The following is a 26,605-nucleotide window of genomic DNA, read 5'->3' as shown; positions in this document are numbered from 1 at the left end:
ATCTGACTTTCGAAAATCCCTACAGAAGAATGGCCCTGACTAACATTAAACTATACCTTTCAGAAATCACTTACCTCACAAAAATCTTCATTACTCGAACTACTGCAATACAGCGAGCGCCACTACTGCTAGCTAAATAAAAGATTCAAACTACGGAAGGCACTAACTACTGATAGGGTTGGTTAGCAAATGAAAGATATTAATAGAGAACAAACATGTACAGGGTTATTACAAATGATTGAAGCGATTTCACAGCTCTACAATAACTTTATTATTTGAGATATTTTCACAATGCTTTGCACACACATACAAAAACTCAAAAAGTTTTTTTAGGCATTCACAAATGTTCGATATGTGCCTCTTTAGTGATTCGGCAGACATCAAGTTCCTCCCACACTCGGCGCAGCATGTCCCCATCAATGAGTTCGAAACGGTAAGGCTTCTGCTTTAGCCTTTTCCGTAAGATTTTCCAAACCGTCGGCTGTGGTACGTTTAGCTCCCTGCTTGCTTTATTCGTCGACTTCCGCGGGCTACGCGTGAAACTTGCCCGCACGCGTTCAACCGTTTCTTCGCTCACTGCAGGCTGACCCGTTGATTTACCCTTACAGAGGCATCCAGAAGCTTTAAACTGCGCATACGATCGCCGAATGGAGTTAGCAGTTGGTGGATCTTCGTCCTGAAGTGTCGTTGCACTGTTATGACTGACTGATGTGAGTGCATTTCAAGCACGACATACGTTTTCTCGTCTCCTGTCGCCATTTTGTCTCACTGCGCTCTCGAGCGCTCTGGCGGCAGAAACCTGAAGTGCGGCTTCAGCCGAACAAAACTTTATGAGTTTTTCTACGTATCGGTAGTGTGTCGTGACCATATGTCAATGAATGGAGCTGCAGTGAATTTATGAAATCGCTTCAATCATTTGTAATAACCCTGTATTTACCTTCATAGTCATAATATATATAGCAGTTCATGACAAATTACAAAACTCCGCCATCTCTCTCCCCACATCCACCACTGCTGGCGGCTCACCTCCAACTGTGCAACGCTACGCGCTATTCACATCGAGCTGCCGCTGCCCAACACTACAATGGCAGACAACAATGCAAACTAGCCACAGACTTCACACAGCACAGCCAGTGATTTTTATACAGCGGTGGCATTACCAATAAAAAAACCTAAACAGCCTACTTACATAGCCCCCATGCTCCCCACAAAAAATTTTACAAATTGTTTTGGGCAGTGGCCAATAATGATTTGATAAAATTTTTCATAATTACAATAACAAAGAAATCAAATGCACACACTTATTGATACAATGTTGGTCAAAAGCTAAAATTTTCTCACAGTCCATAAAGACAGTCCAGATCGTTCATCACTGTAAAATTGCAGTGTTGTTCTCAAAGTCTGAGCAGTAAAAGAAAATGCACTCAGAATTAGTGGATTTCCATGAAGTGTTGAAGAAGTAGTGTTGTCCTTCCAACGGAAAGACAGTGCTGACTCTCGACATGCAGACAGGTAATGGGCCACAACAGAGCAAACCCACCGTAGAGTCAGTTGACGTTTTGAAGAATATTGGTAGGTAGGTCATCACAGAGGAGACCCACTGTAGTCCTGGTAGAGATTACGATATTGGTGGGCCACCAGAGGTGCAGACCCACTGTAGTCCTTGTAGAAATAAATTGTATTGGTGGGCCATCAAAGATGCAGCCCCAATGTAGTCCTTGTAGAGATGGCCAGCAACCATCTGTTGTGACTGTGCAGGTGCACAATCACCATTGAAGAGTCTTGCGGATAATGTAGCAAGTCCATAACCACCACTTGTGCACTCACAAAAAATTTGTTTGAAATGTCCTTAGAACCAGCAATGCTGTTATCCAGTCCCTTGCTGAATTATTAACACACGTGCAAACACTATCAGTCCCTACTTCTCACATATTGTCCTTATACTATGACCAACAGAAACATGTGCAGTGAAATAGTGAAATGTAACTTATAAGTTACTTAATTTGATGAACTGGAGTCAATTACAATTTTATAACATAAGAATATAATAACAAAGATACAAAATACATCATTAAAGAACATAACAATACAGATAACATTTGTAGTAATACAGACTTTACAAAAGAATAGAAATATACATATACATCAGTGTTACAGGAATTATGACATAAGTACATACATAAAAGATCAGAATAAATTTTGAAACATCAACTTCACACAGGAGCACTAAAACAAAACAGAATAAATAATGTCTAAGCATATTTACAGGGTAAATAACATATTATTAATGCCAATTATATTTGAGGATAACAGTATTCCTCATCATAGTGAATGTAGCTTAGTATTAGAAGAAGAAAAAATTCTATGAAACTACACAGAGACAGGAGGAGAACAAATACACAAGAGTACACAAACACATTTCATTCCATAGATCTTTTGTCTTATTTTGATATTTGCTCCAGCCAAAAAAATCCTATCCAAGCATGCTTTCTGTATTTTTCTCGAATAACCTCTCAGTGCATTTCTTCAAATTCATCGCAACTCATTCTCTTATAGGCTACCCCCTCTTAAGCTAGCTTAAATCTACTGAGCTCAGATGCTAAACTAAGGGACGAGGCAATGCAGCAGCACAAAACAATTAACACAAACAGCAATGACAAAAAATTCAAACTGGCAAAGCAATTGCAATAGTACAACTAATATAAGGCACTGTGCAGCAAACAAGAAAAATAAATGCGTAGTAAACTGGCTTAACAGCGTAATACAAAGTCAAATTCTGTAACATTATGCCTGGCAAGCAGCAGCAGCAAATGCTATAAACCTAAACATGACAAAGCTCAAGCAGAAAAAATAGTACACTAAAGACAACAACACAGATAAGGGAAATGTCTGTTCACATCTTAATATCTATGTCACTAAAGTGGTGCACCACAAAACTAATTCTACAAAAGATATTACCAAGTAGTTGAAAAGAAAATTATGAATGCAGTTCCTGTGAAGGTAAATGTCTTTTTGTGCTCCCTCATTTTTTTGAAAAAAATTATTATTTACTCGATCTGTAGACAGAAAATATTTATATTAATACATCTATAAAATTTTATTGTAACCAATGCTGCAGTGCAGCTAGAAACTACATATCAAATGAAATAAGCAACTATGTACAAAGTAAAGCATAAGAACATCATTAAGTAGTCATGAAGCATTTCATAAGTTAGTAGAAATTCTCTCAATTCTCATAGAAAGACACTTGTCATAATCAGGTGTGCAGATGTACGAATATTTCCTATCAATTCATAAGCATTTCAGTAAGTAGCACAAAGTACGATATGTTTCCAAGTAATGAGCGTGTCGTATTTGTGATGCTTTCTACAAAGGAATGTCAATAGCGAGGTTAATGGTCTCTCTTTTTTTTTCTCCACCTGTACCTCTGAAAGGCACACACTAATGGCTTTTTTTTTTTTTTTTGTCAGGCGACTGTCGCCCAGCTGGGTGCCCACGACGCATTATGTGCAGGTGGTCACTTAACTTTCTTACCGAAAGTTTCCGCTACAGTGACAGTCTCATATAAAATATTTCACAGGTCAAGAATTTGCATTACAAATCTGTAGAAACAAAATCCTGTAAATATAACAGAGTCCAAAAAATTTTCAGTGGCATTATAATACATTCACGCATTTACATACATTTCATAACTCTTAAAGTACGATTCTTGGTTTCCAACAACCTTTTTCACAAACCAGAGTCCCAAACCACTATTCATTATTCCTTACCTTATTATACATATTCGTTGACACTTCTTCAATATTTTGTTATAACAAATACATAGCATAATCAAATTCCTCATATAGCATCAGCTTATTGATCATAAACATACCTCAGCAGCATAATACACATCGTCGTCATAAAAATAACATCATAACACCTCAGTCAAATCTCAAAATCGTCGTAACTTCCTCCAATAATTTCAAAGCCTAAAAAAAATTCTCTGCTCATGTCAAAGGTGTCATCTGCCTCAAACATACTTTAAAAATCATGATCCCATACCAAATACATCATTCAAAGCTCTCATAGTATCAGAATGGTTCCGAAAAAATATGAACAGTTTACAAAGTACAGACAAAATACAATTTCGTAAGTGTGAAGTTACCAAACTGTGTAATTGCGTAAACATATGTCACTGCCATAGTAAAAACGTTTGTCTCTCTCAGTTAAATGATCAGATAGCTGTGTAATTATGTGTTGGAGAAATATGGGACAGATGTGTAAAGTCGTGTAAGCAAATACCATATTAACTAGGGCTCCTTGTGCTTCCCAAACACATGATACACAAAGTAAGCGTGTACCCCCCTGAGGATTAATGTAATTATACCCTCAGGTGTTACAGAGTACAGCAATAGAATGAAATGTATCCCGAAAATCCTTTGTACCATTGTTCTTCAAATATCTTTAAAAATGCATGTTTTAAGTGCGAAATTGATCACTCAAATACGTGTCCTGTAGCGCTAAATGTGCGTCTTGCTGTAAGATAATCTCTGTGGAAGTGTCGTAGTTATCGTCCTCCGAAAGCTAAGTTCTGCAGAAGTCAATGTACTTACCTCATGATAAACAAAAAGTGAAATGCTTTGCGTATAGATATCTTAGTTATTACGCTTATTGCCGTGATGAAGAAAGTACTGTGCTGTAACGTATTGTTGTGCTACAGAAAAGGCTGTCTCATTGTAGCTATACCACAAAAGTTACTACTAAAACATGTTTTACTTTCCAAAAGAATTCAGAAAAACTGTGCCGATATAAAACAGATACACCGCAAAAGCAACAAGGTAAATTGTGTCACATATTAGTAGCGTCATGATATAGTCGTGTAGCTGTCAAATAAACTAACCACTGTGTCATCTGGTATCTCTCAGAAAACACCTTGAATCCATAATGTATTTTCAAGTAAACCAAAATGTTGCATTAAGATCTCATTAGCAGTACTGGTAAATGTTCTAAGTATGTGAGCCTTATAGTCATTACGTAATCGTGCAACTAACAAGCAAGAATGTACAAATATAACACTGTGTCGTCTGTTCACTATAACAATGCATTCGTAATTTCTGTTTAAAAATGTTCCCTAGGTTCTAGACTGGATATTTAACTTCAAACACTGTTGCATATTAACAGATTCTAAGTCTGACAAGCATACTAGTAATGTAAAGTGAAAAGTTTGTAGCAAAAATTAAGTTAAAAAGCAGATTATCTCTCAATAAGCGGTTTTACATGTGAAATGTGGTGCAATCTTTTACTCTTCATAGTACTCAGAGTTTCAACTTGATCGCAATTATCGTGCGGTATACGTCAGTAAAGAATGCTGGAACTTTTCTCAAGGTTAGCATCTATGTTATTTTTCTCTGAGCCAGCTGGCGCACATGGCTGCCTGCGGTGCGAGTCATTGTCTGTTCCTTTGTTGGCGCGCATTGTTATTGGGATTTGGAGACCTAACTTCTACAAATTCACCTCCTCGAGAGGGCCCTGCTCTGTTTAAATCCCGCCAGTTCTGATGCAATTCAGGTCTGTCGTTACGATCACATCGTCTGTCGTCATGTCGGTAGTTCCTGTAGTTTCTTTCTTGTCGGTTAAGTGGTGGAGAATTTCTCCCTGAATCGTAACTGCGCGCTGGACCGTTGCGTCTAAAGTTATTCTGTCTCCCTTGATAATAATTATTTTGGTTCCCAAATTGTCTGTTACTCTGATTGTCTCTGTGATAGTCACTACCGCAGAGAGGTGATCTTTCCCTGTAATTATTACTACTCTGCCAACGGTTGTCATATGGGTGATGTCTGTTTTGGTCACGATATGTGTTGTGAGAATAGCCTTGTCGTGTCCAGTTATTATGTCTTTCATCGCGGAATTGTGACAGATGTGACCTGTAATTGTTGTGCTCCTGTTTCCGCGTTCCCCGATTGTCAGTGTCAATTTCCAGTTCTTGTAAGAGTCCCTGAAAAGCTTCAATGTCGTCTTTGCAACGTCCTGCCAAAATAATATGTCGTAAATGTTCAGGTAATTTGATTAAGCAAATGCGGATGAGTTCTGAGGGGCTGTATGGGTTTGATAGGTACTGATTCTTGTGCAACATGTCTTCAAAATATTTCACAAGACTGGAGAATTCAGATTGTTCGAAATGTTTCGTCATTATGATGCTATGTTTTACTCGGTCTTGTGTAGCTTGAGACCAATACGCTGAGAGGAAGGCATGATAACATTCTCCTTCACTGTGAGAATCGTGAATGACCGATCGCATTCTTACGGCTGGTTCATTCTCTAAGTAGCCACACATAAATTCTAATCTGTGTTCTAACGACCAGTTGGGAGGAAAACAATGAGAGAATTGATGGAGCCATGCTTGTGGATGAATGTCGTTGCCAGAATTCTTCAATGTTTTGAATTTACGTGTAGTAATGAACAGCTTATAGTCAAAATCATCATGTCGGCGAGTCGCATATCGGTCATTGTTAGGTAGTGTCGGCCGTTACATCTCAAAATTCGGTGCACATTGCCAGTTTCGTTCATAACTTCCGAAATGCCCTGTGTTATTATTTTGCGTCTTTTCCGTATTTCTAAGTCCCTCTTCCCGTGTTGGAGCGCGAGTGTCCACTGAAATTTGTAATTTTTGTATTACTTGTGCCAACTGATCTTGTACTTCCCGGATTTCTCTTTTGTACTGTATATTGATTTGATTTTGATTGAATTTCCTAATTTGTTCATACTCTTCTGTGTCAGTGATGGCTACAGGTCTTGTGTCATTCAGATCATCATCTACCTTTGCAGATAAGTTAGTGAACTGATCCGAAAGTTAGGCTACTTTCTCCAGTAGTGTACTTATTTCCTCAGTGTGTTTTTCTGAACCACGTTTCAGGGTGTCCATTTGTGTTGAAATCGTATCTACTGTGTCCTTTAAGTTTTCTTGAGTTTTTACAAGTTGCGTAACCGAATCGGTAGATGCAACTGAGTCAATTTTAGCTTGCAAGGTGTTGTGATTTTCATGAACAATAGTATGCAGTTCTTTTATGGCTGCTTTGTGATTCTGTAATGCATTTTCATGTCGCGAAAAAATAGGTTGAAAATGCTCACAAATTTGAGTTTTTACGTCATTACAGACTTTTTGACATTTCGATTCAATGTTATGTAACTCAGTAGTTAAATCTTCACGTGTTTGTTCAAGAGTTTGTTCCAATGAGTCTAACTTTTTAAGATTTTGTTCCACTGTGTCTAACTTTTTAAGATTTTGTTCCACTGTGTCTAACTGTTGCTGTGTTACTCTCTGATTTTGTTCCATTGTGTCTAACTTTTGAAGCTTTTGTCCTATTTGTTGCATTAATTGTAATAACAATGCACTGGTGTCTGAAACATGTTCCTCAGTGCTTTTCGGCAGTGAATTTGCACCGGCAACATTCACATTTTGACAAGCGGAAAATGTGTCTTGACTCATTTGAGAAAACGGTGAGGACGCAAAACCTGAATCTACAGTATTTGCAAAATTGTGTCCTGTCATTTCGGATTCCTGAGGCGCGCTGTTGCCGAGCGATCGATCGATAATGCTTCCCTGTTCACTACCTGTTTCACTGCCTACGCCATTGTTTGCAACCCGCTCCATTTCCCTATGCACAGTTACCAAATTACTACTTTGAACGTCTGTTAATTCATTACACAGTGGTGCTGGCAAGCTACGCTCGTCGTCACTATTATTTCTCAGCTTACCTTGGAGCCTAGTGTTACGTTTTTCACACGCCATTATTGTCACAATATTTCACACGATAACACAGAACAACACAATTTGAAGAGCAAAAATAAGAGAACACATTAACATAGCACTGAAAATAATATCTAGTTAATTGCAAGCGCAGCTGCGAAATACGTGGTGCAAATTAACTTGCATGCCACAACTGTTTTACTGTACAACAATGAAAGGCTGCAACTACAAAGGAGACTCTCTCTACAATTACGCGCTAGCAATAAACAAAATCTACACTAATTACACAAACTACAAGAAAAAATCTGAAGATTCCAGTGAATTATCCTCGGCTAAGGGTCGACATATGAAACGTCCCCTTTTTACAATTATACAGGACTGTCCTTAAACTGACACACAATATTTTTAGCGCAACGCAATCTGACTTTCGAAAATCCCTACAGAAGAATGGCCCTGACTAACATTAAACTATACTTTTCAGAAATCACTTACCTCACAAAAATCTTCAATACTCGAACTACTGCAATACAGCGAACGCCACTACTGCCAGCTAAATAAAAGATTCAAACTACGGAAGGCACTAACTACTGATAGGGATAGTTAGCAAATGAAAGATATTAATAGAGAACAAACAAGTATTTACCTTAATAGTCATAATATATATAGCAGTTCATGACAAATTACAAAACTCCGCCATCTCTCTCCCCACATCCACCACTGCTGGCGGCTCACCTCCAACTGCGCAACGCTACGCGCTGTTCACATCCAGCTGCCGCTGCCCAGCACTACAATGGCAGACAACAATGCAAACTAGCCACAGACTTCACACAGCACAGCCAGTGATTTTTATACAGAGGTGGCATAACCAATAAAAAAACCTAAACAGCCTACTTACAATGTTTATGTCTGTTATGCTGGTCCCAGGGCGGCGATCGTGTTGCTGATTTTCCACACGTCGTTGTCCTTCCTTGAACTTTTTATGCCAGGCAAACACACGCGTCCTTGATAATGTTTTACCACCGAACTGTGCAGTCAGTCTTTGGCAAATTTGCACCGCTGCAACTCCTTCACCAAAAAGAAATTTGATAATTATGCGTTGCGCAATGGAGGGGTGCACCTGTTGCTCGGACATCGTGAGCGTTACTGACGAAACGGCGGGAAATATCTGACAGCACGCTCTGCTCACTTCTAAAGCTACGTTTTCCTAGCCGCGGGAATTTGTGGCAGCGTGCTGCGAAATACGCTTCCATCTTCCGCTGAGCGATGCGGGTCGCGGGGCGCTGCATGAAACGTTTTGCTAGGCGCGGTGCGGTGCGCGTCAGAACCTAAAAAATGAAAGTTGTTTTTTTTAGAATTTGGCATCTGCACCTGATAGAGTGATACGTGTGCTACCTACTGATACCTTTTTCATAACTCAATGAAACTTTTGTGCTACTGAAATAGATAAATACTTGAGATTTTAAGAAAAGCTCATTTTTCGCTCTACTCGATATTTATCATGCCGTATCTCCTAAACAGAGAGTCGTACAACGACATAACTTAATAGTTGCCTTCAGCAGTATATGTCGATAACGTCTGCAAAAGTTCTGGCCAATAGAATCGCTAATAGTGGACAAATAAAATGTAACGTCTGGCGCGGAACTTTTATCAAACCAACGTACAAAATGCAGTAAGCGATAAACTTTTCCCCATTACATTTTTTGTTGGGGGTGAAAGCGAGAAAAAGTTTCGGAAAGCTTTGAAATAATTTTTACAGTTTGCTGGAAGTTGGTGGGTGCTCTCCTAGACGAGAGCAGTTCCGTGCGGTTCATTGGCGCTATTTCCTGCGCGCAGCGAAGCGCTTTCTGCTAGGCGACAGTTGCAGCGGAGGCAGTGAAGGCCAAATATTGCAGTACATGCTCGTGCTAGAAAACAGTTAATTTTGGCACTCCGAAAGTACGTGGAAGTTAGGGAACAGGAGGGGGACTGTATGCTATTGGAAAGAGTACTCATGAAGCGCAAAGCAGTGAGACGAATGTTCTTGCATCGTGAAGAAATAGGAGCATATAAAATTTTAGTTACAAAACATTTGCTCGACGATGCGGAGAAGTTTATGGCATTTTTCAGATTCACACACGACCAGTTTCATTATCTTCTTTCGTTAATTGAAGACAAACCGAGAAGTAATTCCTGTAACCGAGTCACATTTCTACTTACTTATTTTATTCATTTTTCCTCCTGCTTATACCCAAATTAAGCTCTTTTTCATTAGATTTTTCCAATCGGCGTCGGCCATATTCCACAAATTTTGCTTTTCGGAAACCAGTTCGATAAGTTGCTCATCCTTTGAGCTAGAAAAGCGGTCAGCCGACAATTCTGGAGATTGTTTCTGTGACAACTCTGTCAAAAATTGTCTGCTGTTGCCTGTGCAGCTGTCGTGTCGCTGTGTGTCCAGTTTGAATACCGCTACTCCTCTGGCCAAGTAAGTCGCTGCGACTTGCGGGACAGACTCCTGAGCGTGACACGCGAGCGTTTCTCGCAGGCGGAGCCCGCTGCGGCACTGCGATGTACGCACACTAGGAAAACGGTCTCGTATGTTGAGTGGGCAGCGGCGTCGCGCACGCGTTTTACGCAACACGCTGCAGGAAATTCCCGCCGCTAGGAAAACGCAGCTTAAGGGTCCCAGAAGCGCGGGGTCGCTCCTACCAACTGTTGATGTTCGGTAACAAAATTTCAGTTAATATTTGATCCCCCCCTCGTATCTATGTGCCAGACAGAAACGTCTAAAATACGACGACGCGGACGCGCGTGCTACGTAGGGAAGTACAACGACTCGATTCAGTTGAGTCGACTGGCGAAAGAAACGAACGAATAGCGTGTGCGGGCGACCCCCGCAAGGGGCGGATATGTATTGGTAAATATCAAGCGCGGTCCCTCCACGCCCACACTTGAATGGTGACCATTCAAAAAGATCTCTCACCTCTTCTTTGGTTAGTATCTAAAAATAATTCTGCCGAAAATGCAGCGATTTATTTTCGCCTGGTTTGGTAACCATTTCTAACTTTCGGAGAAGCTTCACGAGTAAGGAATTTTGAGTTAAAGCTAAACATTTCTCTTGTCGTGTTAAACTTCGCTTCTTGTTGTTGAGGCCTTCAGTCCGAAGACAAGTTTGGTACAGCTCTCCGTGCAACTCTATCCTGTGCAAGCCTCTTCATCTCCGAGTAACCACTCCAACCTACATCTTCCTGAATCTGCTTACTGCACTCATCTCTTGGTCTCCCTCTACAATTTTTACCCCACACGCTTCCCTCCAGTACTAAACTGGCGATCGCTCGATGTCTCAGAACGTGTCCTACCAACCGATCCCTTCTTTTGGTCACGTTGTACCACCGACATAGATACTCTGAAAATCGAACTATCTTCACAATTTTATATTATTCCAATCTCGTAAAGCGTGCGGAAAGGACGAACACCTATGTCTTCCCGTGCGAGCTCCGATTTCCCTTATTTTATCGTGGTGACCGTTTCTCCCTATGTAGGTCGGCGTCAACAAAATACACTCCTGGAAATGGAAAAAAGAACACATTGACACCGGTGTGTCGGACCCACCATACTTGCTCCGGACACTGCGAGAGGGCTGTACAAGCAATGATCACACGCACGGCACAGCGGACACACCAGGAACCGCGGTGTTGGCCGTCGAATGGCGCTAGCTGCGCAGCATTTGTGCACCGCCGCCGTCAGTGTCAGCCAGTTTGCCGTGGCATACGGAGCTCCATCGCAGTATTTAACACTGGTAGCATGCCGCGACAGCGTGGACGTGAACCGTATGTGCAGTTGACGGACTTTGAGCGAGGGCGTATCGTGGGCATGCGGGAGGCCGGGTGGACGTACCGCCGAATTGCTCAACACGTGGGGCGTGAGGTCTCCACAGTACATCGATGTTGTCGCCAGTGGTCGGCGGAAGGTGCACGTGCCCGTCGACCTGGGACCGGACCGCAGCGACGCACGGATGCACGCCAAGACCGTAGGATCCTACGCAGTGCCGTAGGGGACCGCACCGCCACTTCCCAGCAAATTAGGGACACTGTTGCTCCTGGGGTATCGGCGAGGACCATTCGCAACCGTCTCCATGAAGCTGGGCTACGGTCCCGCACACCGTTAGGCCGTCTTCCGCTCACGCCCCAACATCGTGCAGCCCGCCTCCAGTGGTGTCGCGACAGGCGTGAATGGAGGGACGAATGGAGACGTGTCGTCTTCAGCGATGAGAGTCGCTTCTGCCTTGGTGCCAATGATGGTCGAATGCGTGTTTGGCGCCGTGCAGGTGAGCGCCACAATCAGGACTGCATACGACCGAGGCACACAGGGCCAACACCCGGCATCATGGTGTGGGGAGCGATCTCCTACACAGGCCGTACACCACTGGTGATCGTCGAGGGGACACTGAATAGTGCACGGTACATCCAAACCGTCATCGAACCCATCGTTCTACTATTCCTAGACCGGCAAGGGAACTTGCTGTACCAACAGGACAATGCACGTCCGCATGTATCCCGTGCCACCCAACGTGCTCTAGAAGGTGTAAGTCAACTACCCTGGCCAGCAAGATCTCCGGATCTGTCCCCCATTGAGCATGTTTGGGACTGGATGAAGCGTCGTCTCACGCGGTCTGCACGTCCAGCACGAACGCTGGTCCAACTGAGGCGCCAGGTGGAAATAGCATGGCAAGCCGTTCCACAGGACTACATCCAGCATCTCTACGATCGTCTCCATGGGAGAACAGCAGCCTGCATTGCTGCGAAAGGTGGATATACACTGTACTAGTGCCGACATTGTGCATGCTCTGTTGCCTGCGTCTATGTGCCTGTGGTTCTGTCAGTGTGATCATGTGATGTATCTGACCCCAGGAATGTATCAATAAAGTTTCCCCTTCCTGGGACAATGAATTCACGGTGTTCTTATTTCAATTTCCAGGAGTGTATTTTCGCATTCGGGGGAGAAAGTTGGTGATTGGAATTTCGTGAGAAGATTCCACCGCAACGAAAAACGCCTTTGTTTTAGTGATGGCCACCCCAAATCCTGTATCTTGTCCTTGATACTCTTTCCTCTCCCCTATTTCGCGATGATACAAAACGTGCTGCCGTTCTTTGAACTTTTTGGATGTACTCCGTCATCCTATCTGGTAAGTATTCCACAGCAGTATTCTAAAAGAGGGCTAACAAGTGTAGTGTAGGCAGCCTCCCTAGTAGACCTGTTACATTTTCTAAGCGTCCTGCCAATAAAACGCAGACTTTGGTCAGCCTTCCCCACAACATTTGTATGTGTTCCTTCCAATTTAAGTTGTTTGTAATTGTAATTCCTAGGTATTTAGTTGAATTTACGGCTTTTAGATATGACTGATTTATCGTGTAACCGAAGTTTAACGGATTCCTTTTAGCACTGATGTGAATGACCTAACTCTTTTCGTTATTTAGGGTCAAATGCAAATTTTCGCACCATGCAGATACCTTTTGTAAATCGTTTTCCAATTTGTTTTGATCTTCTAATGACTTTATTAGCCGATAAACGACGGCATCATTTGCAAACATCCTAAGAGGGCTGCTTAGATTCTCTTCCAAACCGTTTATATAGATAAGGAACAGCAAAGGGCCTATAACACCCTTGCGGAACGCCAGTAATCATTTCTGTTTTCCTCGATGACTTTCCGTCGAGAACTACGAACTGTGACCTCTCTGTCAGGAAATCACGAATCCAGTCACATAGCTGAGACGGTATACCATAACCACGGAATTTCATTACAAGCCGCTTTTTTCGTACAGTGTCAGAAGCCTTCCGGAAATCCAAATTACGGAATCAATTTGAAATCCCTTGTCAATGGCCCACAACACTTCGTGCAAGTAAAGAGCTAGTCGTGTTTCACAAGAACGATGTTTTCTAAATCCGTGTTGACTGTGTGTCAATAGACCGTTTTTCTTCGAGGTAATTCATAATGTTCGAACACAATATATGTTCCAAAATCGTGCTGCATCTCGATGTTGATGATACGGAACCTTTCTTGAATACTGGTGTGACCTGTGCAACTTTCCAGTCCTTGGGTGCGGATATTTCGTGAGTGAACGGTTGTACATGACTGTTAAGTATTGAGCTAATGCATCACTCCGAAAGGAACCTAACTGGTATACAGTCTGGACCAGAAGACTTGCTATTATTAAGTGTTTGAAGTTGCTTCACCACTCCGAGGATATCTACTTCTGCGTTACTCATGTTGGCAGCTGTCCTTGATTTGAATTTTGGAATATTTACTTCGTCTTTTTCGGTGAAGGACATTCCGAAGGCTCTGTTTAGTAACTCTGCTTTCGCAGCAGTGTCTCTTCTCCCCAATTCTATTCAGAACCTCCTCATTAGTTACGGGATCCACCCATCTAATCTTCAGCATTCTTCTGTAGCACCACACTTCAATATTTTGCCAAAACTCAGCGGAGTTTACAAAGTATTACTCCACTAACACGTTGCGCAGACGCAATTGCGTGAGAATTCCGAAACAGTGGTTTATTAAGTGAGGAACTGAGGAAAAGTAAGGTCAGCACCTTATGAAAAAGCACATCCACGGCACAAAGTAAACGCGTAATGACTTCACTTATGTTGTTCCAAAACCCATAGCATTTCTCGCTTCACCAGCTATCGATGCCCCTTAAAAATTACATTCTTTCATCGACAAAGTCTGTAGTTAGTGGTACAGCACGGTAAATAATGAAGTTTTGCTAATAACCAAACGGCGAAATACTCTCCTCTTTGTGTGCTATCATTTGCCAAAATCTCATTTCGATATCTGAGGCAATTTATGAAATTTGAGAAAAATGTTGTGGATGTTTCACTCCGGCTTTACCGCTGGCGCTGTGCGATCGCAAATGAATGCGCTACGTCATGTCATATTTTTCGAGATTGGTGACAGACAGAGAGCTCCAACCAAGTCTAAAGAAAAATTCAATATGTTAGTTAAATTCCGTAGGCAACAACATACTACGTAATATGGACCAGACCCAAAATCATAGCGACCCCTATTTTTCATTGCAAACTTTTTCACGCAGTGTCTAACTTCCACGTGAATATCACAATAACTGTGACTATTAACGAAATGATGGGCATAATTAACCTAACATATAAAGCTACAAGTAAAGAAAAATGAAACTTTTTACCCAATAGTTTCTGGAAAATCGTTTGAGAAAGACTGCACGGCGTACGTGTCGATTCTGTCATCGCCGACCGACCGAAAGATGGCAACGGCCTCCCCTCCTGAACAAACGAATGAACTCGCCCAGCGCTTTGGACGACAACCGTTCACTGCGCATCTCCCACCGTATGCAATCACTATTACGGCTACGGCTGCCGTTTGGTCTGGCAGTAAGACTGTCGGTGTTGCCTGTGCGAAACCAGGGCGGGTCGCTAGAATTGTTATAAAATGCGGCTGTGAGCCGCGGGCCGCACCAATACTGACGACCACAGTTCCGATAAGTAACGAAACCTGTAACCGAACTCTGTCCTACTGTGCAGAGCACTCGTTAGTCGATCACAGCGACAGTACGAACACTTTTATATTTGCGTAATTTTAATTTGGGTCAAGAGTAGCTTCAAATCTCTAAAGCCACAAATACATTTCCGCTTCAACGTGATATTTACACTCAATGACTAAAGCAAAACATTATCATATCACCATTATACTGAAATAAAAAATTCGTTGACAGTATTGACTGTTCTGCAGTAATATGCACCTCAGCAAGTCCACACTCGCAGATACTTTCTTTTTAATCCCCTTCGTCACTTACTCTAAAATGAATTCAATAACATTATGAAATGGATAGTTGCTACTCGCCGTATAGAGGGGATGCTGAGTCGCAAATAGGCACAACAAAAGGGCTGTGTGAAAATGTGCTTTCGGCCGATAAGGCCAACACAGACACCCACCCACACACACACACACACACACACACACACACACACAAATGCAACTCACACGCACATGACCGCAGGCTCCAGCTGCTGAGGCCACACTAACATGAGTTCGGTACAATTAGCGTTCCCCTCAAATTGGCCAGTTTAACTTAGGTTGCCTTCACAGCGGCACCGAGAATGAACGCCAGATGCCGTCGCCTGAGATCGGCCGATAACATCGGCAGACAGTTCGGTGACGGTGTGTCCTCCGCCAGTTTTCGGCGGGATGGACGAGGTTATACATTCATAGGTTAGGTTTGTTCTGTGAAGGCGGTTAGAATATACAGTATTTTAGCTTCCGAGAGCGAGACCGATGTCACGATGCGTGTGTGCTCGGAGGCGAGACTGCGTTGCGCGGCTTTTGCCACTAAAGACGCCGGACGCATGTGCACGAGCTGCACCCGCCTGGAAAGCAAAGTGCCGAGTACAGTACACTCTGCGCTCGGCAGTCGGATATCCAGGCAAGTTTTATGGACATGTGAGACGAAGGGATAAACGGTCTGTTGCATTCTCGGGATGACACATGCTGAGCTTGAAAAGCAAAATGACGACACTCTGTTTGTGTATTTGATGAGCAGCTACGTCAATTAACGTTCAATGACTGTCATTTCGCATGCGTGTGAGACATACATAAACTTTACAATAACTTACTCCGTGCACATAAAGCACTGAAAAGTGGAAACACGTGCACCACACATGCAAATCACTTCGCATAACAAAATCACTAACCTACTGAAACAAACACGCTAGTAAGCAGAACAACAATTTGTAGACATCTACTACAACCCAAAAAAGATCCAGTACAATAACTATACGAAAAAGATACGCCGACCTTACTCCGACAAATTATTTTTTGAGATTATAATTTACGCCTGAAATTTCCGATAAAGATTCTGCCTACTAGTTAGTTTCAATACACCTTCGGATCGTCCGTTACCGGCGCCACTGTGACCACAGTCTTAGCCTTGACCAGTGGTTCCCGTCCTTTCCGTGAGCGTTACCCCGGAGTGTAACGAGGTATTAGCTAGTAGCCCCCACTGCTTACACCAAAAACTACAGTTTTTTCACATTATAACTGCTACTAAAATCGTCGGAGGAAGTGGCAGCAAAACGGCTATTGACGTTGGTGTGTAGAATGTATGAGTCTGCCGACATACCATCTGCCTTTCGGAAAAACATCATCCACACAATTCCGAAGACGGCAAGACCTGACAAGTGCGAGAATTATCGCACAATCAATTTAGTAGCGCATGCATCCAAGAAGCTGACAAGAATAATATACAGAAGAATGGAAAAGAAAATTGAGGATGCGCTAGATGACGATCAGTTTGGCTTTAGGAAAGGTAAAGGCACGAGGGAGGCACTTCTGACGTTGTGGTTAATAATGGAAGCAAGGCTAAAGAAAAATCAAGACATGTTCACAGGACTTGTCGACCTGGAAAAAGCGTTCGACAATGTAAAATGGTGCCGGATCTTCGAAATTCTGAGAAAAATAGAGGTAAGCTATAGGGACAGACGGGTCATATACAATATGTACCAACAGCCAAGAGGGAATAATAAGAGTGAACGACCAAGACCGAAGTGCTCGTATTAAAAAAGGTGTAAGGCAAGGATGTAGTCTTTCTCCCCTACTGTTCACTCTGTACATCGATGAAGCAATGATTGAAATAAAAGAAAGATTTAGGAGTGGAATCAAAATTCGAGGTGAAAGGGTATCAATGGTACGATTCGATGATGACATTACTATCCTGAGTGAAAGTGAAGAAGAATTACATCCTGAATGGAAAGAACAGTCTAATGAGAAGAGAGTATGGACTGAGAGTGAATTGAAGAACGACTAATGTAACGAGAAGTAGTAGAAATGAGAACAGCGAGAAACTTAATATCTGGATCGATGGTCACGATGTAGATGAAGTTAAGGAATTCTGCTCCCTAGGCAATAAATTAACCAATGACGAACGGAGCAAGGAGGACATCAAAAGCAGACTAGAAATGGCAAAAAGGGCTTTCCTGGCCAAGAGAAGTCTACTAATATCAAACACCGGCTGTAATTTGAGGACGAAATTTCTGAGAATGTACATCTGGAGTACAGCATTGTATGGTAGTGAAACATGGACTGTGAGAAAACCGGAACAGAAGAGAATCGACGCATTTGAGATGTGGTGCTACAGACGAAAGTTCAAACTTAGGTGGACTGATAAGGTAAGGAATGACGAGGTTCTGTGCAGAATAGGAGAGGAGAGGTGAAGGGACAGGATGATAGAACAACTGTTAAGACATGAGGGAATGAGTTCCATGGTACTAGAGGGAGCTGTAGAAGGCAAAAACTGTAGAGGAAGACAGAGATTGGAATACATCCAGTAAATAATTGAGGATGTAGGTTGCAAGTGCTACTCTGAGATGAAGAGGTTAGCACAGGAGAGGAATTCGTTGGGGGCCGCATCAAACCAGTCAGAAGACTGATGACCGAAAATAAAAAATAAAACAACTACTGCTTCTGTATTTAAAGCTCGTATTTGCTACCGCAGTTGAAAGCCGTCCTCATACTGGTTGCCTTCGACTTTACATTTGAGACGGAAGAGCTGTGTCCACATATCAGGACGGATTTAGTAAGCATCGCTCGTGCGGAACTCAGCTCTTATGAAATCCTGCGAACCGTGGATGAAGAGCAACGTGCGGACGCCACGTTCCTAGGTTTCCGGTGAGCGTCTGACACGGTGGCCCGCTGCAGACTGTTACCGAGCACACGGGGTGGGTTCCCAGACGGAGATTTGTTAACACACTGACTGGCGGCCTGCCCACTGGCGCCCACTACGAGTTCCCGTCTAAACTCAGACTTTCGTTGCAAATACGTGCTATTTATAGGTTTCGAGCGTCAGGGATAAGCACGGTGGAACAGAATTTTTATTTCCAGAAATGTACATACGGAAGTTCGTACAAACATTTTAGTTTTAGAAGTAAAATGTATCCTTCGTGTCGCTGATGGAAATAAAAATAAAGTTTTTTTATTGATGAGATGTCTCGAACCATCCTTCCACGCAAAGATCGGGCGGTTCTTCACAAACGGGACAAAAGTACCGCGATTCACGGCGTTTGTTTTGTTGCGGGCACACCCGCACTTTGTTCTCGGTGGCGGGCATTGCCTCTAAATACTGAAAGCTGCCGCCTGCCGCGATTTCCATATGAGTGTCTGGCATCTCACTCCCTGTCAATGCCCGGGTAAATTTTTCTCTAAACCGTCTAATAGTTTTCGCAAGGCTGAACGATACGACAGCGCTTGATCTGACTGATCGACACCTGCCGCGCCACTGCCGTAGTCACTGGCTTTGTTCGGTTTCGAGGCAACTTTCCCGTTTCGAATTTCCACCATTTTGGAACGTTGCATATTAGAAATGATCGGGAATTCTCTTTCGTCCTTCGATTTGCAAACAACGACATTGTCATTTCTTTTCCACGCCACCTCACCTTTCTTCAGTTTCATACTAACCAACGACTTTGAGATTTCCTTTCTGTCGCTATATAATGTTCCACACACATAGGGTTTGCAAGTCGACAACAGTTTCGTAAGTGATACAGACTCATAAAAAGTGTCCAGATGAAGCACGAATCCTTTGTACAAGAAGGTTTCCCTCAGGTGTAAAACAACTTTAGATGGACGACCCATGCCGCAAGAGATTTTTATTATCAGAATCACACCATTAGATTCACAGAGTTCATAAGTTTTTTACACCAGACTTGGCTTTATAGTTCTTTATATATTGGCTGAAAAACATACGGCCGTGCCACAAACTATTGATTTGTCAGTGTAGAGACTCTGGAACGTAATTACTGCTCGTGATGCAATTGAAATGGTCTAGTACTTGTCTAATTTTCTAGAGTCGATCAGTGAATTGCAATGAGTTGTCTAAGGAGTGTATATATCTAAGTAACAGCTGAAATCTGTCTCTACTCGTAATAGATCTCCCGAACGTGACACTGTAAAAAGGAGTTGCACTCCAGCGATGTTCTGTCGGTGGAAAACAACAAGGTCCCATCTGTGGGCCACCCACCATCTCCAGAGCCTGGCTGATCTTCTCCTCCTACGTTTTTCTTCTTCCTAGCTCGCATTTGTTTGTTCGCATAATGACGTTACGATCTCTTCGGGAAAAAAATCACCAAGTCCATTGATGTCAAAATTTTTATGTCTAATTCAATCCGACAGCGTCGTTGAACAAAAATAGTGGTGGATCTTGAGTAATGTCACTCCAGTCGTAATTGTTATTCGTAATATACTGGACCAACCTGCTCGCCTTCAATATTGCAGTTATTATAGTCGGCACCTGAATCCTGACTCGAATGGTCACGTGAAGATGGATCGCAGAGGCTTCTGCCATCCTCGAATTCGTCCATAAACTCGTCCCATTCCGATTCTTTCGTGTTAGCTAGATGTTCAAGTCCTACATCACTAAGTTTCCTTCTACTGCCAGCCATTTTAAGAGGAAAATAGAAGACAGTTGACAATAAACGTCACTGAAGCATCTGTGACGAAGACTGAACAACTAATGACTCAGTTACAACAAAGACACGGATCCTGTTGGCGAACATGTTTCGAAATCCGCAAGTTGGTGACTGATTGTTGAGAACGTCTTATCTCTAGCTGGCGTCTGAACTGAACTTTCTACTCTGTACGCCAAGTACGAGATAATTTGTGGGTCCATTCCCCCCCCCCTCCCCCCCCCCACCAAGATTTTTATTAGTTTCGGTGATACAGATGGACTACAATGAGATGACGAGTCAAACTGTGTGAAGCGCTTAATACGGCTTCTGGGAGTAGTTTCGCCATTTTGGCCGTAGCGGTCAACGTTTTAAGTAACAGAACACGGTATGTTGTCCTCGATGGCTACTGTTCAGCGGACAAGAGGGTATCTTCAGGAGTGTCGCAGGGAAGTGTGACAGGAGCACTGTTATTCTGCTTATACTTAAATGATGCGACGGGCAGTGTGAGCAGCAATTGGCGGCTGTTGGCTGATGACGCTGTGGTATACGTTAGGTGTCGTCGCTGAGCAACTGTGGAGAAGGATACGAGATGACCTGGACAGAATTTTTGTTCGGTGTGATGATGGCAGCTTGCTCTAAATGTAGGAAAACGTATGTTAATGCAGATTAGCAGAAAAAACTATTCCGCAATGTTCGAATACAGCACTGGTAGCCTGCTGCTTGACACTGTTATGACGATTAAATATCTGGGCGTAACGTTCGAAACTGGTATGGAATGGAACGGGCACAACCTACTGGTAGCAAACCTAGCAGCACGCCATTGAGCTGCTTCGATGTTTTCCTTTAATCCGACCTGGTAGGGACCCACACAAGCGAACAGTACTCGAGAATGGGTCGCACTACTGTTCTATACGCTGTCTCTCTTATTTATCAGCTAAACTTTTCAATAAAAGGGACAGCGTATAGAGCGGTAGTGCGACCCATTCTCGAGTACTGTTCGCTTGCGTGGGTCCCTACCAGGCCGGATTAAAGGAAGACATCGAAGCAGCTCACTGGCGTGCTGCTAGGTTTGCTACCAGTAGGTTGTGGGTGGAGCAGTAAAGAAATGGCTAGTAGTGGTACAAGGTACCCTCCGCCTTGCACAGTACAGCGGCTTGCGGACTGTGTACGTAGGTGTGTCTTGTTGGAATCGTGCCTCGATCGCTGCTTCAACGCCGTCTTTACATTTCCTGCAGCTCTTTTTGAAACGAATTTAGTGTTTTGCTGAGTACTACGTATTTCAGTTTTGGCCGCAGTGAGCGTGCTGCTGGGGATGCCTCTTCCAGCCCTCTGCCTGAGTCATCTGAAGTTGCCACCCCATTGTTTCATAGTTTTTGAAACGTACGCTGTAACTCTAGAGTTCTCTGTAAAATTGTTTAATAGTCCTGCAGAATTTTGCAAAAAAATTATGAATAGCTGAACGAACAGCTGTGAAACTGGCAACAGATTTTCGAGAAATCTGCATTTTTTTCCAAAGTTCTTGATATGTTTTCAAGTTCTCTTTGCAAATGGGTCTGTAGAATTTCGCGAAGAAAACACTAGTAACTTGGAAAATTTTAATGCTGAAAAAAACTTATTTGACGATTTGTGAAAATAAAATTGTTATCACGGTTCTGTGGAGCACCCCAAGAGCAATTTCCTGTTAACATATTCATGATTGCGTTTATGTGGGACACGATTCACTGTTATACGTCTTTTGGATCGGAAGCTGAGCGCCGCTGCCCTAGCTGTGGTCCCTGCGTGCAGGTGCACGTGGGCGCACATCGCGCCCTCTGTCGTTGTGCGCCCGACTGCCGACAGACAACCACAGCGGTCTAACGGCACCTGGCCCCTCTAGTCTACTTATTGCGTTGTATTACAACGACTTTAACTTAATTTGATACTCTTTGCTACAATAAATTAAGTACCGGATCTGAATATAGCAGTCTCTGTAACGTGCTTTCACGAATTCCTCTTACTGCAGTGTTCGATACATACTGGGATTTTCCAACTTTTAGTATGACACACGCTAGGATGCGAAGAGTGAGATCCGAAGACAGTGTGTGTGTGTGTGTGTGTGTGTGTGTGAGAGAGAGAGAGAGAGAGAGAGAGAGAGACAGAGAGAGAGAGAGAGAGAGAGAGAAACTATGTGCAAATGATGTTAGCTCTAGGAAATGTCTGCTGCGTATTGAACGCCAGAAATTAATTATAGCAGAATTTTTCGAGGACTTCACTTCATAGTTTGGAGATCCTTATTTTTTTTTATATCGCATCCGCCGGGAACAGACTTTTCGTTGTCTCCTTATATACTCTTTCACATAACAGAAGACATGACTCTGATAGACACTACAGAGCACAAAGTCAGACTAACAAGGAAGATGTGAAGCTTGTACTTGGGTCTGACGTACGGTAAGAATTTGTGACTTAGAAAAATGGAGGGCCAGAAAAAGACAAATTATATGTAAGTTGCGAACAGTTGACGATGACATAAGCGACATATGAATCTTCTTTACCATTAGTGAAATAAGATAAACTTCTTTCTGATGGGGAAGGTACTGTTATACTTGGTGTCCAACTATTTGCACGCTGTCTGGTTATATGGGTGTTGAAATGAAAGCTAAAAAAACTGCTGTATCGAGGCAGCCAGTTACGAGACGAAACGAGGAATTCTCTCAGGACATAAAGTATGTCAGCAACTGTCCTATCTCGTACTTTCTCTTCTCTAGCTTCGGATGGATCAACGGACGTGCGCGATGTTGCCCCAGTACACAACTTTTATAATTGCAATTGGTAATTTTAATGTCTTTGCAGATCTTGCCCGTCTGGAGACATTGGAGCTAAAACATGAGGATTAGAAACATTTCAAAAGTAATATTATGCCTACAAAAATATAAAGGTAGATTACAGTAAAGTCAATGATGGCTAAAGTCGACGGCGCTGCACGCTTGCTCGAAAACTTTTTAGATCATCCTGTACTAAAATATTACTGCATTGTACACCTAGAGTCACTGTGTGGAAAAACCTTAAAACCTAAAATATGCAGCATGTGTGAGTGAACGTAGAGATACGGCGTTGATTACACGATAATTCTGAGGCTACTGTGAATAGCTGTATTTCGAGTATGGTGAACTTGACCTAGATGAGCAGAGAGAACAGACAACTCCAAGTTCGTAGCTCTCAGGGCCGCACGTGACAATCTCTCTCTCTCTCTCTCTCTCTCTCTCTCTCTCTCTCTCCGCATCCAGAAATGTGGCTCAGAGTTACGTTCAGCAGACGACTCTCTCCGATAACTACGGCACCATAAGCGTGGTCCACGACAGCACCCACCCTCTCATCGGAGAGACGATTTCCGGTTACTGGTGACTGGTGCTCCAATAAGCGCGTCTTTTGAACCGACGTAAATTAATTGATTTCATTGTGTGAGTAAGTTATTCTCTTACCTCCTGTAATCGAACAAGATCCTGCCGCTGATATCCGGTCCCGCCAGTGAACACAGCCTTGGGGTTGGATCCGACCCCAGCGAGTCTGCTTTGTTTATAACTCCCCACTCCCTTTTCTGAGAGCGCTGTGGTTCCAGCTACCCTGCCAGCCAGTCGTCCCGAGAACGCCGAGGAGGCAACGTCAGTCTGGTGAGTGACGTGCAGCTACCCTCTCTATCCGAAACCTACAATACCCGCGCTCGGGTGGGATCCGACCCCACCTTACTGTTTACGTCACACTTATTAGTTTCTTTTGTGGGAAGGATTCAACCCCATATTGATGTTTATATTACATCTATCTTTGGTATCTCTTCTAGTATCTTACTAAAATGGCGCCTCAACTCCTTAGAACTCCTGAGGAGGTATACAACTAGCTTCTCCGACAGGAGACTGAGTCAGAAGATGGCGTCAATACCGATGCAGAAAATTGTTCAGAAACCGAGGATGATATATTATCTAATACTGATGACGAGGATGATGTATTGCATTGTGCGCCAGGAGCAGTCGGGTTTGATAATTCTCAGTCAGATGTAGATGATGAGCGAAATTTTGAGCTAGGTAAAGACTTGGAGACAATATGGACCAACAAACCCATCCATTCCAAATTTTCTAGGACACCAGCGTCAAATATTATTACTCATCCCCCTACTCCACCTGAGCAAGCAAGGGGGGTCACTAGTGAATTGGAAATATTTTATTATTTATAATTCGAAAATTGTAGAAAAAATTTTTTGCACACAAATCTTGAAATCGAGAAATCTAGGCAAAAGTACAATACGGTCCAGAGGTTTCATTCACCAACAGAGAGCGTTGAAATAAAAGGGTTGAAGGGCCTTCTCTTCATGAATGGTGTCTATGCTCAGCGTAGATGAGATGTTCTCAGCAACCTGTGAACCTCCAGTATTCCGTTGCACTATGGGCAAGAAAAGGTTTGCATTTCTTCTAGAAAACCTCCGCTTCGATGATAAAGCCACCAGAGAGGCCAGAAAAATCAACGACAAATTTGCGGCTTTCAGAGAAGTGTGGGACATGTTTGAATCTAACAGTGAAAAAAATTATAGTCCATCTGAATATGTCACAGTAGATGAGACTCTACTGTGTTTTCGGGGTGCCTGCCCATTCATAACGTATATCCCATCGAAATCCGACAAAAATGGATTGAAAATAATGTCACTATGCGACACAAGAACATTCTATTTTTTGCGTGGCATTCCATACACTGGCAAGGACAACAGAATAAATAGGAGACCTGCAGATTTGCCTTTACCTGCCCAGTATGTTTTGCGCCTGACGGAATCTATCAGGGGTTCTAATAGAAACATTACAGCGGACAATTGGCTCTCCTCACTGGAGGTGACTGACGCCCTCCTCCAAAAGAAACTCACATTTGTAGGTGCACTGAGGAGGAACAAACCGCAAATACCACCATCAATGCTGCTTTCCGCTCCAGTAGGCTCTTCAACATTTGTGTATCTGGACGACACTCACCCCAAGCAGAAATAAAAAAGTTTTACTGATATCGTCTATGCATTTCTCTGGAGAGATAAATGAAAAATCAAATAAGCCTTAATTTGTGGAGTTCTACAATCTAACTAAAGGAGGGGTCGATGTATTAGATATGCTTTGCCACAGCAGGACCACAAAAAGAAAATCGAGAAGATGGCCCATGCGGTATTTTTATGCTATTTTAGACATCGCTGCTATAAATAGTTCTATCATTTACAAAAGCAATAGCAAAATGGACAGCTTTTCAAATGACGCGAGAATTTCTCAAAAATCTTGCGCTCTCTTTGACAAAACTTCTTATGGAAAAGAGGTTGAATAACACACGTCGTCCCCATGAGCTCCGTTCGTCTATTGGAAAACTTTCAGAAAAAGAACCAATCGAATTAGACAAGCCTACTGAGGCACAGCCACTAAAGAAAAGATGTGATTTTTGTGACAGATCAAAAGATAGGAAGGGGAATGTTTTTTGTAGTAAGTGTAATCGTTCTATATGTGGGGAGCATAAAGTTATTATATGCCCTGGCTGTAAAGGAACTGATATGTGATAAGTATGTATTTTCAGGGCTGTATGTGATCGTTTCCAGGATAACATTATACATTTGTTATTTGTTCCTATTATATTATGTGTACAAAAACGTTTATTATTGAGAACTTTATATTTCGAAACTGCTGACACTATAATTATTTTCTACAATTAGTAATAGATGTTTCTCATTTAGTTCCTATCTTTAGAATTTCTAAAGCACTCAGGTTCCTAGTTGATGACTGAATCTATTGATTTTTAATATTTTCAATAATTTTATAGAGAATATTTCTATTAAGGTATTTTTTTTTTGTAATCAAGTTCATATTTTTTCCCAAAGTACTTTATATTCTTAATTATTGACTATAAAAATGAAAAAACATGTTGTTATAACAAACATTATGTGTGTTTAATTGACAGTAAAACTTTTCCCATTATTCATTTTTTATTTTACCCCGAAAAATCGATATTTGGAGGGGGGAGGGGGGTCTGATCCAACCCCACCTTACCGTTTATGTTAGGAAACTTCACCTTACCGTTAGAGGGTTAAATTGTATGATGCATCTGAACTCCTCTGTGAAAAAAATAGCGTACGTCTTGCTAAAGTTGGAAATCCCCATCATGTATCGAACGCTGAAGTCACAGGAGTTCGTGAATGAACGTAATGGAGTCTGCTATCTTCAAATCCAGTACTTAATTTATTGTAACAAAGAGCAGCATATTAAATTAAACTTGTTGCAATACAACGCTGGCAGTAAGTCGACCAGCAGCCGTGAGTCTGGTGATTGTGAGGTTGCCGGGAATCGGATACATAACGACAGTCGGCTTGGCTCTGACAAGGGAACCTCCCCATCGCATCCCCCTCAGATTTAGTTATAAGTTGGTACAGTGGATAGGCCTTGAGAA

This window comes from Schistocerca americana, chromosome 3, assembly GCF_021461395.2.
Source record: "Schistocerca americana isolate TAMUIC-IGC-003095 chromosome 3, iqSchAmer2.1, whole genome shotgun sequence".
NCBI classification, from domain to species: domain Eukaryota; kingdom Metazoa; phylum Arthropoda; class Insecta; order Orthoptera; family Acrididae; genus Schistocerca; species Schistocerca americana.
Note: the sequence above shows the minus strand (reverse complement) of the source record.